This window comes from Xenopus laevis, chromosome 4S, assembly GCF_017654675.1.
Source record: "Xenopus laevis strain J_2021 chromosome 4S, Xenopus_laevis_v10.1, whole genome shotgun sequence".
Classification (NCBI taxonomy): domain Eukaryota; kingdom Metazoa; phylum Chordata; class Amphibia; order Anura; family Pipidae; genus Xenopus; species Xenopus laevis.
Genome location: NC_054378.1, coordinates 93,767,580 through 93,783,192, shown reverse-complemented (window position 1 = coordinate 93,783,192; position 15,613 = coordinate 93,767,580).

Genomic DNA, 15,613 nt, shown 5'->3' with positions numbered 1-15,613 from the left:
CAGAGAGGTGTAGCGGAAAGAGCAGTTGTCGCTCCAACAAGGATTGTAGAAGGAAGTAGCTTTCCCACAAGGCCTGTTTCCTTTAGAGCAGGGAACTCAGTTGATAGGCATCTTGGTTAGCAAAGGACTACCTGTACCCTACCTGATAGATCCCGATCCCCTCACTGGCAACGTCGTTGAACTGGGAATTGATGTACACCTATTTGCATATACCTAAAGGAGTCGCTTCTGTGATCCTTACTATGTCCTAAGTGATTCCATCTGCTGTATCCTGTATATGCTGTGAGTAAACCTGTGGTCATTTGCATTTGTGCATAATAAACCTGTTCACCTGTTTTACTATTCAAGAACCTCCTGGCGTCCAATTCATCTATTTTACACGAATTAGCCTGTGGGTTGTAGTTTTACAACATATTAAAGGGGAAGCTTCCATTTGGCGAAGGCTCTGCCCTGAGTGTAGTTTTGCAGTGTAACCCATGCTCATAAACTAGCTGGACACCTTTATCTACTGTACAGGTATGTGCTGAATAGCCCAAGAAAGTGTTACAATAGCAATTGCTTTCCCACTGAATTAACTAAGTTTTGCTATTTGAAATATTGTCTGGTCTCCTTTCTGTCCCAATTTGTAAATCTCCATCATCTCCTCAATCAGTAGGAGTTGTCCTGTTCCTGGTTATCATCTTGGGCTTAAACATCTACAAATGCCCAGTAACACACAGAATTCCATATGGCACATCAGAGATTTTGATTGTTGCTCCTAGAATTGACATCAAAATGCTTTGGATCTATGTGGGTCACTTTTAACTGAGGGAATTAATGTCATCATCACCCCGAATCAGGGCTGTATTTAGGTCCGATGCCATAGACATTGGACCTAAACACATCCCTACGTCATGCGCCGCCGTACTCGCTGACTCCAGGCAATGCGTTCAGTGGAAGTGACATTAGCACACCGTCCATGTACCATCACTTCCGCAGTTTTCCTCTGACCCCCTACCCAGTGGGGGTGCCTCAGCTTCGTCACTGGATTTCCAATGAAAATCCGTGGGGAGGGTTTTCTTTAAGGAAAAAAAAAAGAAAAATATTGGCAACCTGAGGGCCGCTCCCCAAAACGGTGCCGCCCTAGGCACAGGCCCTCGGGGGGCCTATATATAAAAACGGCCCTGAATCCTGGATAAAGTCTGTCTGTGGGACATCAAATTCTTAGTCCATTTTAGGATGGGAACCCAAGCTTCATGTAAGTCAGGATCCATGTATTTTATGGGATATGTTCCAGCTGACTTAAAGGGGAAGTTCAGTGTTATGTAGTATGTTATCGAATGTCCTGTTCTTAGCAACTTTTTAAATTTGTTATAGCTTTTAATTGATTTGCCACCTTCTTCTGTCTCTTTCCAGCTGATAGCTGAAAAAGCATTGCTCTATGAATCTACAGTTTTATTGTTATTACTTTTTATTACTTATCTTTCTGCTCAGTCCCTCTTCTATTAATATTCCAGTCATTTTTCTTCAAACCACTTCCTGGTTCCTAGGGTAAATTGGAATTTTGCCAGCCAAACTTGAGAGCTGCTGAACAAAAAGATAGATTATTTAAATCTAAATTAGAATTAAATGTACAAATAGTCTCAGAATATCACAGTGTAATTTAAACTACTTCTTTAATGTGTCTATATACCAGTGTGGTACTGACCAGCCTGTATTGTTCCCCCGGACTGCGAACCAAACAGGCAGATACGGAGTGGCCATACACATGTAAGGACACTGATCTGAATAATCATAAAAGCAGAAAGTGGAAAGGTGCTGCTACAAGCAATATGTACCACACTTGACAAGATAAACATTTGGATTTGGTAAGGGGTGAGAATTAATTACTTGGGACTAAAGAAAACGTTATTCACCTGGGGGACACACTGGACTGGAGGGTGGTCGTGGGATGGTGGTGCTGTGTTTAAGTGTCTGGTTTGTTTTGATAATATAAAAAGTACAGTGAAGCCTGAAACATGTTGTATTACCAATAAAAGGAACCTTGCAATTGTTTCATATTCTTAGTATTTATATCAGGCCTGTCTAACCTGTGCTCCTGAAGGCTATACATTTTGGAAGCTGTGATTGAATATCCCTTATTTATACAGGAGGCAAGGTTATTGCAAGTTAAAAAAAAAACATGCAGATTGGTTTAGATTTATCAAACTCTTTTTTGGACTTGAATGATTCATTCCAGTTCTGAGAAAGCTTTTATGAATTGCCAAGCCCTCACTTACCTTGAATTGTCAACAACCACAGTACAGAACTCTGTTCTACTGCTTAAAGGTTTGTTAGGAATCCTCAGTACAAAATTGTAATAGATCCGTCCCCCAGGGCCGGGCCAAGGTATTTTGGCACTCTAGGCAAGGGCTTCAATCAATGCCCCCCAACCTGGTCCTGCATTACCATTTCCCACCTTACCATTCATATTGCCCCATGTACCTGTGCCAGCAGCCATCATGTCCCATGTACCTGTGCCAGTACCTATCATATTGCCCCTATTTGTACCTGTTCCAACGGCAGTCAATCCCTCAGATTGCTCCCAAGCCCCCAATCAGAACCTATGCCAGTGGCAGCTAAAAAAAATCATCATATTGCTCCTAATTTGTACCTGTGCCAGCAGGAGCCAAAAATCCATCATATTGCGCCAAACATCTGTGTACCTGTGCCAGCAGCCACCATATTGCCCCATATAACTGAGCCAGCAGCAGCCAATCCCTCATTTTGCCCCCAAACTGTACCTTTGCCAGCAGCAGCCAAAAAATCCACGATATTTCCCCCAAATATGTACTTTTGCCAGCAGTAGCCAAGAGGGAGTTGGGGAGTGCTTCTGCCTGCAGTACAAATCACGGGCAAGAGGGGGTTGGAACAGGTGGTTTATAAAATTTAAACACTATTAAAGGTGAAGCAAACCAAGTTTTAAAAAAAAGGGAAAAAATCCCCTTAAAAGTGCACCCCCCTTGATTGCGCCCAACTCTGCCTACCCCTAGTTCCAGTCCTGCTGCCCCCCATAGTTTTGACCATTTAAATTGGAGACCAAGCCTTGTTTTGTCTGGGTTTTCTACTTCTGTAACTGTAACCCTAGAGGGCCCCCTGTACTCTTGCCTACACACAGCTATGTGTTTATTGTAGTAAAAGGATTTTAATGTAACACCCAAAATAAGGAAGACAGTGATGCAGAAGTGAAAGAAGAGAGCAGAAACTAAAAAAAGCTGTGGAAGTAGAAATAAAATGGTTAAGGGCATTTAAATTATGAGAGAGTTGTGGGGAAGCAGAGATAGTGCTGAGATTTCATGTGTGGACACACATTACCCTTTCTTGAAGACTTCTTTTAGACACGGACTCTAAATATTATGATTTCATGGGAAACATTTTTTGTGTTTATGTCACATTTCTTTACTTTATCTGGTTGCTATAGCAAATTACCTTCTGAGGTCTGGCTCATTCTATAAACCTTTCTAATGACCCCATCGCTGCTGGATAGAAAATGAGGAGGGCTGAACATGTGTGATGTTACCAACACAGTGCTTAGATCTAGCATCAAATGGGTTACTGGCAGACATACACAATGCCACACAATAGGGATTCTTTATCATTGCTGAATATCCTATCTCACACTGATAGACTCATTGTATGCATACATATACACACCAAAGGCCCTAAACCATATATGGGGGAAACCTGTATGTGCCTATTCTCTTTAATGCTTCTACAATAGAATATTTACGTAGATTTACATAAAGACTGAACCAAAGAGGGTACACTTCAGCCTTGGGAAGAAAATATTTTATGTTAAAGAATAAATGTAACATTATTAAACAGTATTAATGATGTCCATTATTTTCAATGCTTATACAGTGCACTACAGGGCTTCCAGAACTATAGCTCCCAGGAAACCCCTCTTCAAAACCAGAGGGAAGACTGAGACTGGATGTTATCAGGGGCTGTGGAGAGAAAGTGTCGGAGAGGGTCACAGGTTTCCCTGTGTGATAAAAAAGTTGTCTTCACTCCATATCAATAAGCTGGATGTTGTTCATTGATTGCTGTTTTAAGCATTATAATCATCCCTATTACAACAGTGACATCTGAAAAAGTGTAGAATAATTAATATGCATTAGCAGGGTTGCACTCTACAGTGGCAATGCTTTTGATAATTGATAGTCTTTCTGTCCTGTACTTAACTCTGTGTTCTCAACTGTCAGTGTTTACAACTAATGTAATAACCTATTTTCATAACCATACAAAACTGATATGCATCTCCCTACTTCCATGCTGCTTGCCAAGGAAATATTTGTTGTGGACCTCTGAAACCTTTCACATTCTATGCAAGACCCAGAGGTTATAAATTCTCAGCAATTTGAGATCTTTCCAAATGCCTTGCTCTTGCCATCGCTCTGCCATAAGTCTACTTTGACCTATAGCACAGACAATGATTCATAAGACTTATGACACATGAGATCGTTTTGTAAACAAACTTCAGATCAGTGGCAAATGCCTAGTGTATTTTATTATGGTACTGATGAAAGAATTTAGTTCAGCTCCATGTATAATTCACACAAACAGTTACGTATACAAAAACCCATTTGCTCAGTGTACACCAGCTACACATTAAAGGAGAACTAAAGCTTAACTAAAGAAGTAGTTTAGAAATGTTGTACATTAGGTTTTAGGTTTCTCCAAAGATGCCCCAGTAGCTCCTCATCTTCTTTCCTGCTGATCCACTGCACATGCTCTGTGGTGCTGTCACTTACTGAGCTTAGGGATGACACAATATACAGTACATATAGAATATAAATGTCATAATATAACCCCTAAGCTTAGCTTCTCAACAGCTGCTCAGAGCCCACTGAGCATGTGAGTGTCACAGACACTTTCCAAGATGGTGACCCCCTGTGACAAGTTTGAAGTCCTGGATCATTGCTGCTATTGACAAGCTGAAACTTTAGGCTGGTGCAACAAGTTCAGTATATAAAATATGGCATTTTTTAACCATATTCATTTTTAGGGTTTAGTTCTCCTTTAAGAGGACATGCCATTTCTTAATACAGTAAGATGGCTTTTAAGCCCGCAGTGGTCTTTTGCTGTCTCTGTAAGAAACCACCTGTAGTATTGTCCATGTGCCCAAAAAGCTCACAGAAGTGTCAGCCTCATATTGGAGGTCAAGAACACAATAATCAGCTCAACTGTCATAGGGAAATCAGAAGGGGAGGAAAAGAGTCTTTAGACACTCTGTATCAAAGCCTGTTAGGTTGAATTTCGTTTTTTGGAAATATGTAAATATGCTTATCCATAAAACCCCAGGTCCCCAGCATTCTGGATAACAGGTCCCACACCAGTATAAGCTCTCAGTATGATTGTTCTAATGTGATGCAGCCAGGGTCTGCCAGGGCTAGCTTTGGTCAGGCCAATCACTCATTAGCAGCTGATGTGATAGAGGACCATGACTTTGGCATGTTGCTTTGCAATGTTTGCTGAGGTTCTGAAACAAATAAAAACATAGTAGTAGTTCTTGGTATGAAAAATAATATTTTCAACAGAAAACAATGGTTAAATTGTATTAGCAGCAAAGGGTAGATTTGTCATATTGTGTTCCTAATAATAGTTTGGACTTATGCTAATCACTGCTTTTTTACACCTTCAGACCCGAGCAGCGATGGGATTGAAAGTTGTATCCTTCTATGGATTTCAACCAGTACTAAATTGAATTGATTTTTATGATAGTACTTGTCAAATATACTTTCATATGTATTGTAATGTTATAATATTTCTGCATTTTTGTCTTAATACAATCTTTTTTAAAAATACCACCTTGTATGTTCATTTTTTTTTTTTTGAGTGCAAGCCCGTATTCAAATATTTTGTGCTGTTTTAGGCCTTATATGGAAGCCTTTATTGGGGCTTATTGCACCTATTTAATTGTAGCTACAAAACCCTCTTTTTTGAGAGAAAATTGGAGTGTCCTCCACTGATTTATATTTGTATAATAAAAATAGGCCCTGGCATTCCAAGTACACAGAGACCCAAATAGTCCTACACCAGCCCATTAAATAGTGTCTATGGGACCTTACAGCAGCCGCTTTGGCATTTGCAAGAACCCACAGATTGCCATTCGGGGCCTGGGTAGCTGTATTCACAGGGTGCCCCCAAGTACTGTCACTGCTTTGGTCCTTCTGCATACTTGTGTTTAATATGGATTGCTGTTGATCTGATTGGTTGCATGTAAACTTGGAGGCAAGTGCTTGCAGGGAGCAGAACTCACGTCCATAAACTTGTCTTGAAATCACATATAAGTTTGGATACTCAATCTGTACAAGATGCAAATGTGCAAGATGCATTGGTGTGGAAGCATGAGGCAATTATGCAAAGTTTCCAGCTCACTAGATATCATAAAACTGCAATACACAATACTGTCAGAGGGTGCTGGTAGTCGTAGTTTAACAACATGTGGAGAGCTGCAAGTTGACTGAAATAAATGAATATTGTGGTAGTTCAGTGCTGCTTAATAGCTTCCTTAAATCTTTCTACGCCAGGGTTGGCATATGGTGATTGAGAACAAGTTATATAAATATGGGTGGCACCAGAAAAGTAATTTACATTAATACAGCACAGATGGTAGCAGAAGATAGGATGATTACAAGGGGTACTTGTCTGTGTTGGGATTTCCTGAGCAAACCTGCTCCCAATGAATTGTTCAAAGCAGGAAAGCAGAGAGTTTACAGAGAAGGGAATACTGAAGGGTGGAGGAGCCCCAAGAGCCTTTCCCTAAACACAGCCAAACAAGCACCCCTGTCTGTTATGGCGTGCGCTTGCACTGATTCCAGGAAACACATTGGGGGCTTTGGCTCGGATTTTTATCTACATACTCAGGTCTTAAAGAAAAGTTTTGTAAACAACTTGCTAATGTCACTAACTGCAAATGAGAAAATGCCTAATAATAGAAGTGATGTGAGCTGAGTTGAGAAGAAGCACATAAACGAAGGAAAGGAAGTTCTATTGTTTGAGCAAGGTCCGTCTTAACACGAAATGCTGGCTGGAAGGTTCTTAAAGGGATACTGTTATGGGAAAACATGTTTTTTTCAAAACGCATAAGTTAATAGTGCTGCATTCTGCACTGAAATCCATTTTTCAAAAGAGAAAACAGATTTTGTTATATTCACTTTTGAAATCTGACATAGGGGTAGACATATTGTCAATTTCCGAGCTGCCTCCAGTCATGTAACTTGTGCTCTGATAAACTTCAATCACTCTTTACTGCTGTAATGCAAGTTGGAGTGATATCACCCCCCCCCAGCAGCCAAACAAAAGAACAATGGGAAGGTAATGAGATAGCAGCTCCCTAACACAAGATAAAGCTCCCTGGAAGATCTAAGAACAGAACTTAATAGTAAAAGCCAAGTCCCACTGAGACTGTCTCAGTTACATTAAGGGCTAGTCCACACGGGGAGATAGCGACGCGTTTGCGGTCGCGGCGACAAAGCGCCGCGACAGTCGCAGGCGACAGTTTTGTATGGGCGCCTATGTAAAAACGCCTGTGCTAACCACACGAGGCGATGCGCTTTTCAACAGTCGCCTGAAAAAGCCATTTTCAGGCGACTGTTGAAAAGCGCATTGCCTCGTGTGGTTAGCCCAGGCGTTTTTACATAGGCGCCCATACAAAACTGTCGCCTGCGCCGGTCGCGGCGACTGTCGCGGCGCTTTGTCGCCGCGACCGCAAACGCGTCGCTATCTCCCCGTGTGGACTAGCCCTTAGTAGGAGAAATAACAGCCTGCCAGAAAGTAATTCCATCCTAAAGTGAAGGCACAAGTCACATGACTGGGGCAGCTGACAAAATGTCTTGCCCCATGTCAGATTTCAAAATTAAATATAAAAAAATCTGTTTGCTCTTTTGAGAAATGGATTTCAGTGCAGAATTCTGCTGGAGCAGCACTATTAACTGATGTGTTTTGGAAAAAACATGTTTTTCCATAACAGTATCCCTTTAAATATAAGTAGTGCCATAATGTAGCCCTAACATGCTGCTGTGGATTGTTACTGTATTTTCATTTATATTGAGGGCCCAGAACTATACTTGTGTCAGCTCTGATTGGCTACACCCTATCTCCCTTACCTCCCTATAGGGCTACTGTTTTTAAAATTTTAGTAACTCAATTAGAAACTCAATTAGAAATAAACAAAAATGAAAATCAATTAAGCATATAATCAAAAGCACTAAACATTGCAATATCAAATTCCTTATTACTTATTTACAAAAAACTGTGGCATACCTGCACCTTATACCATAGGGCAGGTGGCAAGTCCTTTGTATTATGTTCCAACTTGTGCAGCTGAATGACCTCAAATACCTGTTCCCAAAGGTGCTAGCTGTATGGCAAGGTGCAAATTGCCTAGTAGCATGGCCCTAGCAGATGTAAAAAGCCTATATAACCAATCAAAAATTCCAGTTCTATAAAACGAAATACTCTGCAATTTCACTGCACTAATCCACAAATCCCCCCAATGTACAGTGCAATTGGTTATGTTGGTGCTTTATAAATATGCGAATGACTCACCTCAGAATTGTCAGATATTGCCTGGGATCAGTACAGGGAAAGAGACTGCAGTAAAGAGTTTAAAATTCAAATGAACTATTTTTAATTTGTAAACTGATTTTTGCCTTGATAATTTGAATTCAAGACCTGTGCAAGCAACTCCTGCAATTAATGGTATACTGATGATAATAGTAATACTAACTGTCAGTCACACTGCTCCAGTTGCAGTTTCCTTCCAAAAGAGAGCAAAACAATGCCAGGATTCTGTGAATGGGGAATAGTTATTGATAGGCTATATCAAAATACCCACCAGGGGTATAACATATATATATATGACAGGCTGGGTCAGTGATCACAGGCAGCTCAGTGGGGTTAGTATTTCCCAGACAATAGTAGCCTAGCACAGGCACCACAGTGGAAAGTGTCCCAGTATATTATCCCTACTCCTGGATGGCTTTACACTCTGTTAATAATAAATGGAGGGCACACCAAAAACATTCAATTCAGATTAGTGAGAGGTGCAGAAACAAATGTTACCCCTACCTCAGGTAACCCATATCACTGATTCATCTGCATGTTCGCACACTCAAAACAAAAACAATTTGGCAATAAGGGTGGTTTAAAAAATCAATTTTTACTCTTTGTTCAAGAAAAACATTTTACACAGATAACGCCTTACAAAACATGGCATAATTTTGACAATGTTAAAAAGTAGCATAGAATATCAACCACCCATTAGTTATATGCAGCAAGCAAGAAATCAGCAAGGGAGCGGATACACCTACCAGAAAAATGAGAATGGCCCCAACGTTTCGGCACCAAGGCCTTTGTCAAGGGGATTCTGATGCTTACCAAGTTTACTAGAGGTATAAATACCCTGTTCAATCACCAGCTGGACGCTTCGTTCGCGCGCTACCTACACTTCCGGTATACGTGACGTCACTTCCGCCTACGTCACTTACGCCGATGAGTCATCAGGCTTGGTGACGTGGCGCTATACTGCGCGTATTCAAAGAGAAGGCACACGCATTTGTTTATACCGTTACTAGGCAACTTCCTCTACATGTGCCATTATTTGTTTACATTCAAGGATGGAGCATGCGCACAGGCTAACCTCGTTGCTAAACAACTTCCTATACCTGTGACCCTATTGTTTACATAGCCCCAAACATATACACAAATATAGCGTCCAGAAAATTTACAGATCAGGGAAAGAACCAAATATATCTTATAACAATACAATTCATATGGCTTTGAAAAGTGCAATAGTACAAAAGGTGTGAGCAGTGTTCCATATCATATAATATTATTAAAAAACCTAAAAGCATATATATAAATCATGTGACATCTCATATCGTTTTTTCAAATTCATCTAATAACCATATCCATAAGTGAAACTTTTAAGTTTAAAAATAATATATACTTCATTATATGTTAAAATTCAAGCGTATACCCCATGTATCGTAAACGCATATTTAAATACATAAAATGTGCAATTATATCTAGTGATTCCTTGATCTTTCATATGATTAGGAAAGATCAATTAGACATATACCCCATGAATCACTTCATGTTTGATGATTCTACATATATATAAAGTGCAATATATTTAAAGTGACAGTGCCCATTTTACTTATATAGTAGATACTTCATGCCATATTTTACAAAAATTCATGTCATATTTTACAAAAATTGACATCCATATATAAAGGAATTATTTTCAGTTGATATTGTCCCATAAGATCTGTAAAGATAGTGACATAAAGAAAAATTAAAACATAACTAAAAACATCAGACAACAAATAACGTATACTCATTTCACCACAGGCTGAGGTCATTTAACTCTAAACAAAGTGTCTCAAAGGAAAATACTTCCCGGCGGAAATATCTATTATCACTTCCAATTCACAGAAAAAATTATTATTATATACCTCTGATATCAGAAAAATAGAGACAATTCCCTATCTTCGTTAAGTCCATTTGGAGAAAGGGCCTGCAGCTTATATATCCACCTCAGCTCCCGCTGTTTAAGTAATGTTTCTCTATTTCCACCCCGAGTTGGCCTTTTCACTTTTTCAATCCCCATGAATCTTAGTTGATTTACTTGGTGGTGCGCTTCCATAAAGTGTCTCGCTAGGGGAGATGCAACTTTCCCCAATCTCACATCGCTTCTATGTTCCCCAATCCTGATGGTTAGGGGCCTGGTAGTCTCACCTATGTAGATTTTGCCACAAGGGCACTTCACCATATATACAACGTGATCTGATTGACAGTTCATATAGTCCATCACATCAAAGCCCCTACCTGTCATCGGATGATAAAACTTATCCGTTCGCACCACAAAGTTGCAATTGACACAGTGCCCACATCTATACATTCATTTAGTATTACTCAACCAGGTACCTTGTTTCCTTTGGGGTTCGCTTAAAGCATGGACCAATTGATCCTTCAGATTGGATGCTCTCTTATATGCCATCATTGGGGGTTCAGCTACCCATGGTTCCAATTTACGATCCATCTGCAATAAATGCCAATGGCGATTTATGACACCTTTCACATACCCTGACTGCCTCGAATACGTAGTAACAAAGGGTAATCTTTCTGATTTTTTACAGACTTTTTTAGATAAGAGGGTGCTTCTCGGTATCGCCTTCACTTTTTCCTTGGTTCCTTCCAACAAATCGGTTTCATAACCTCTGCTAGAAAAGTGGGCCAACATTTCCTCAGACCTTTTGTCAAAAGTGTCCAGCTGGTGATTGAACAGGGTATTTATACCTCTAGTAAACTTGGTAAGCATCAGAATCCCCTTGACAAAGGCCTTGGTGCCGAAACGTTGGGGCCATTCTCATTTTTCTGGTAGGTGTATCCGCTCCCTTGCTGATTTCTTGCTTGCTGCATATAACTAATGGGTGGTTGATATTCTATGCTACTTTTTAACATTGTCAAAATTATGCCATGTTTTGTAAGGCGTTGTCTGTGTAAAATGTTTTTCTTGAACAAAGAGTAAAAATTGATTTTTTAAACCACCCTTATTGCCAAATTGTTTTTGTTTTGAGTGTGCGAACATGCAGATGAATCGGCTTTACACTCTGTGTCAGGTTCATATTCTGATGTATTGATGTTTTACCCTAATTGATCTTCATAAGAGTAAGTATGATATTTTGTATTGGTTATTGTCTTCTGCTAATATAACAATGAGTAGCTGCATCTATACGTTAAAGGGTAACTTGGTATCACTATGCATATTCTGTTATTTAATGAAGTTCATGTTAACCAACTGGCACCCAACTGATTTACTCCCTTCCTCCACTTACTCTATGAGGCCCATCCTGAGATCAAGAGTCACATGTAAAAGTGCTCTGGGGGAGTTACCCCCACCCAATGGGTTGAGGGTAATTATAAAGGTAAAAGCACATTACCCTCGGCCTGGGACACAGAGCACAGTATTTTTATTTACATAAAGGCTTGCACAGAGGGAATGAAATTAGTTTTAGTTTTCAACTTTCAAAGCACTAGTGAGCACTAGTGATGGGCAAATAAATTTGACATGCGTGAATTTGCAGCGAATTTCCACCAAGTCAAAAAAATTTTGCCTCGTGTCAGAATAGTAGCGTGCATAAAAATTGTCGCGCGTCAAAATTATTCGGACTCCCATTGGCATGCATATAAAAATTGTTGCGGGCGTCAAAATTTACGTGCGTCTAAATAATTTTAACGCCCATTGACTTCAACGTGTTTCACAAATTTTTTACCATTTTGCAGTAAATTTATGAATTTTTCGCTGAAGTGAAACAGGACAAATTCGCCCATCACTAGTGACTAGTGAGATAATAAATAATGGACTTCTTCTCTATTATGTTGATTAAAACTATGATAATGTTTTTCTCTATTATGTGGATTAAAACTAACTCAGCTGGGATGGGAGAGGGATGGGTGTAGTAAATATAAAACAAAGACTTCATTATTTTTTTACTTAGAAAAGAAAAACATTTTCAGAATGGCCTCCATTTTTTTCATGTTGAAATGTAACCACTAAACCCTTCTGTAATTGCTAAGATCTAGAACAGGCAATGCATAGGTTATATCCTATACCAAACCATTGTAGTATCACACTTGATTGATAGGAGGGCTATGGGAGGGAACAAGAAGGATTTTTGCATTGAGAAGTACAGACTGGGTTTTCTATAGCAAGGTAAAATGTCAAGCACATACACTAAAATGTAAAATCATAATACAAACAAGGCAAAATCCTGGACTATATATTCTTATGAAATTATTTCCGGTTATATCCATTCCACTGAGTGGAAAACTTATGCAACACGTGCAAGATCCGACGTCTATTAATGAGGACAGGATAAGTCTTTATGTAAGTCAAAGTAAACAGTGGAGCGATAACTGGTGTAGACTGGAAAGTACAACGTTCATCACCGACTCTATATACTGTAGAGCCATCTGGTCTCTGTCACATCACAAAGTAACCTCACTGCTGTCCCACAGGCAACAGAAAGATATAGGATGTGGCCCAGTTGCACTTCCAGCTTTTGTGGTGTCTGGTGCTTCACATTTGTAACCCATGGGAAACTAAAAGGTCAGCCCCCTTACATGGTGGTGTTTTATTCAAACATCCACTTTGTGCAAATATATATATATACATACATGCACATCTTCATTATTTATAGGCCACATATCCCTGGAGGCTCTGCTGATTGACCTTAGGCCTGTTAGGGTCTCTGGTTGCTGTGGAGACAATGGCAGTGATGTCATCGTGAAGGGAAAAAATCCCAAAGTGAATGGAAAAAATCTGGGAGATGAAACAGGGAGAAATGGTAAAATGAAACATCCTTAAAGAGAGGCTGGAGATCTTCATGCTTGCTTCTGAGATCCACATGCAGTTGTGCTCATATCTTCTGTCTCACTCCCCTAAAATGCCTCTGCTTTATTAACTCTTCACATGCACCATTCTCCTCATTACAGGAGGGCAGAGCAAAAGGTTAATTCTATTAAATGTGGACTTAGGGTTGCCACCTAGGCATTATTTAATTGGCCTAGACAGTATTACAAATTTAGCAGCCAGTGAAGTAACTAGAGCACGCCAGGCCCTCCTGCAAAACAATCTTAAGTGGGGCCCAGCACACTCCGATCCCCATCCTCCAACCAACTTCCTTCCTTCCTCTGCCAACCCTGCCCACTCCCTGTCTGACCCCACCCTCTCCCCACCCATCCACTCCTCCGCTCCATACCGACTTGTGCTCCAATACCACTGCCGCAGGTAAGAGAGCTGCTGGGGAGGGGGGGTTTCTTGCTAGCTATACAGGAAGCAGACCCCCCCACCTATTCCCGGGCCCCCCTGCAACTGCAGGGTCTGCTTCCTCTATAGTTACCCCACTGTTAGCAGCAATGTAATTGCCGGTAAATGTATAATGTCCTATGGGCTTCACCTGATGACTTGAATACACAAGTCTTAGTGCGTCATGTGACACAAATGACATCATTAAGTAATAATTATAAATGATGACATCACACAACATTGTCTATAAGGATGCCAAACAACTTTTAGGTTTCACTCCTTCTTGTAAGCTGTTCATTACTTGTCACACAGCAGAGTCCCCTTACTGGAACTCAACCAGAACATATATGTCAGTCCAGCTAGACCAGCAGCTGCAGCGTGGATGGATGCAATTGGTTGGTCCAACTCCCTCATTCTTCCACGCATGGGTCTCCCCTGGATTTCGGGCCAGGGCATCATTCGGATTGGAATTAAACTGCTTGTAGTGTATGGTATAATGAAATCAGACCAGGTTGGAGACCTTATGCGAACAAACAAATGTTGGTACAAGACACTCTGAGTGGTAGGCCACATATAGTTCAGACCAACAATTCATAGATAAAAATAGAAAAACCTCTATTTATACAAACATCTCTAGCATAATGCGTTAGAAATTGCAAGAGAATCCTTGGAAGTCCAACCCTTGGTCAGGGCCATCTTAACTCAGAAGTTTGCAATAATATGGGAAAGCCATTTTTATTGTAGTTCCAAGAATATAGTTGACTACAAATAAAAATTAGTCAGTCCCAGAGGACTACCACAACCCGGAAATGCCTTGTGTACCCAGAAGTTGCTGCACTACAACTCCCAGCACGTTTGATTATATGTTGATTATATGTTGAAGAGTGCTGGGAGCTGTAGTCCAACAACATTCAGAATTCTAAGAGGACACTAAAGGAAACTTGGAATTTACATCTGGTTGAGCCTGATAGCAATTCAAGGGTTATTGTGTCACAATGTGTGTTCATACATAATTCTTCCGAGCAGGTTAAAAGGGTGCACTGGCCCTCACCATGAGTTGCAGATGTGAATGTATGTGGCTTAATTTGTAAATGAGTGTACCTTTATATAGGATGTATAGCCAAAGTTAGATGAAACAAAGTGAAATTGTGAGCTCTTGGTCTAATCCACGCTCTAGCGTTGCCCTTTAACTATTTTTTACAGCTCTCTGACCTCTACACTCTTGACTTGACCAGCTGCTACAAATGATATAGAGCCATTATTTGCACACACAGAAGCAGAAGTTGGTTATATAATTTCTACAAGGGTAGATCTGTGTACCTTATTTACTGTGCAACAGGGTGCATATGATATCAAATGTAGTGCAGCTTCACCCGATGCCTCTACTTTCCCAGCTCCTGAGCAGTTGTTTTGTTATACTGATTTATTCTGTTGGCCAGATCCATTCTGCACCATACTAACATTTCTAGACACACTTCTCAACATGATTCTGAGTGTGGTTTGTAGCTTCTGGCTTGAGATTGGAAAATCAGATTCATATCATACCGAATGACATGATGTAGGCTGATTCCATAACATTTGGGAAAAAGTTTAGACGTCAGATGTCTAATTCATGTATTTACCCACTTCCAAACAGCAAGAGTCTGAGCTATTTCAATCTGTCTTAATGTATCAATATGGAGGTGTATTGTAATCTTACAAACAAATTCATAAACCTCCCCACCGAGATCTGTTCCAGATCACAGATTGTTTTTCATTACAGATATTAGTCAACCA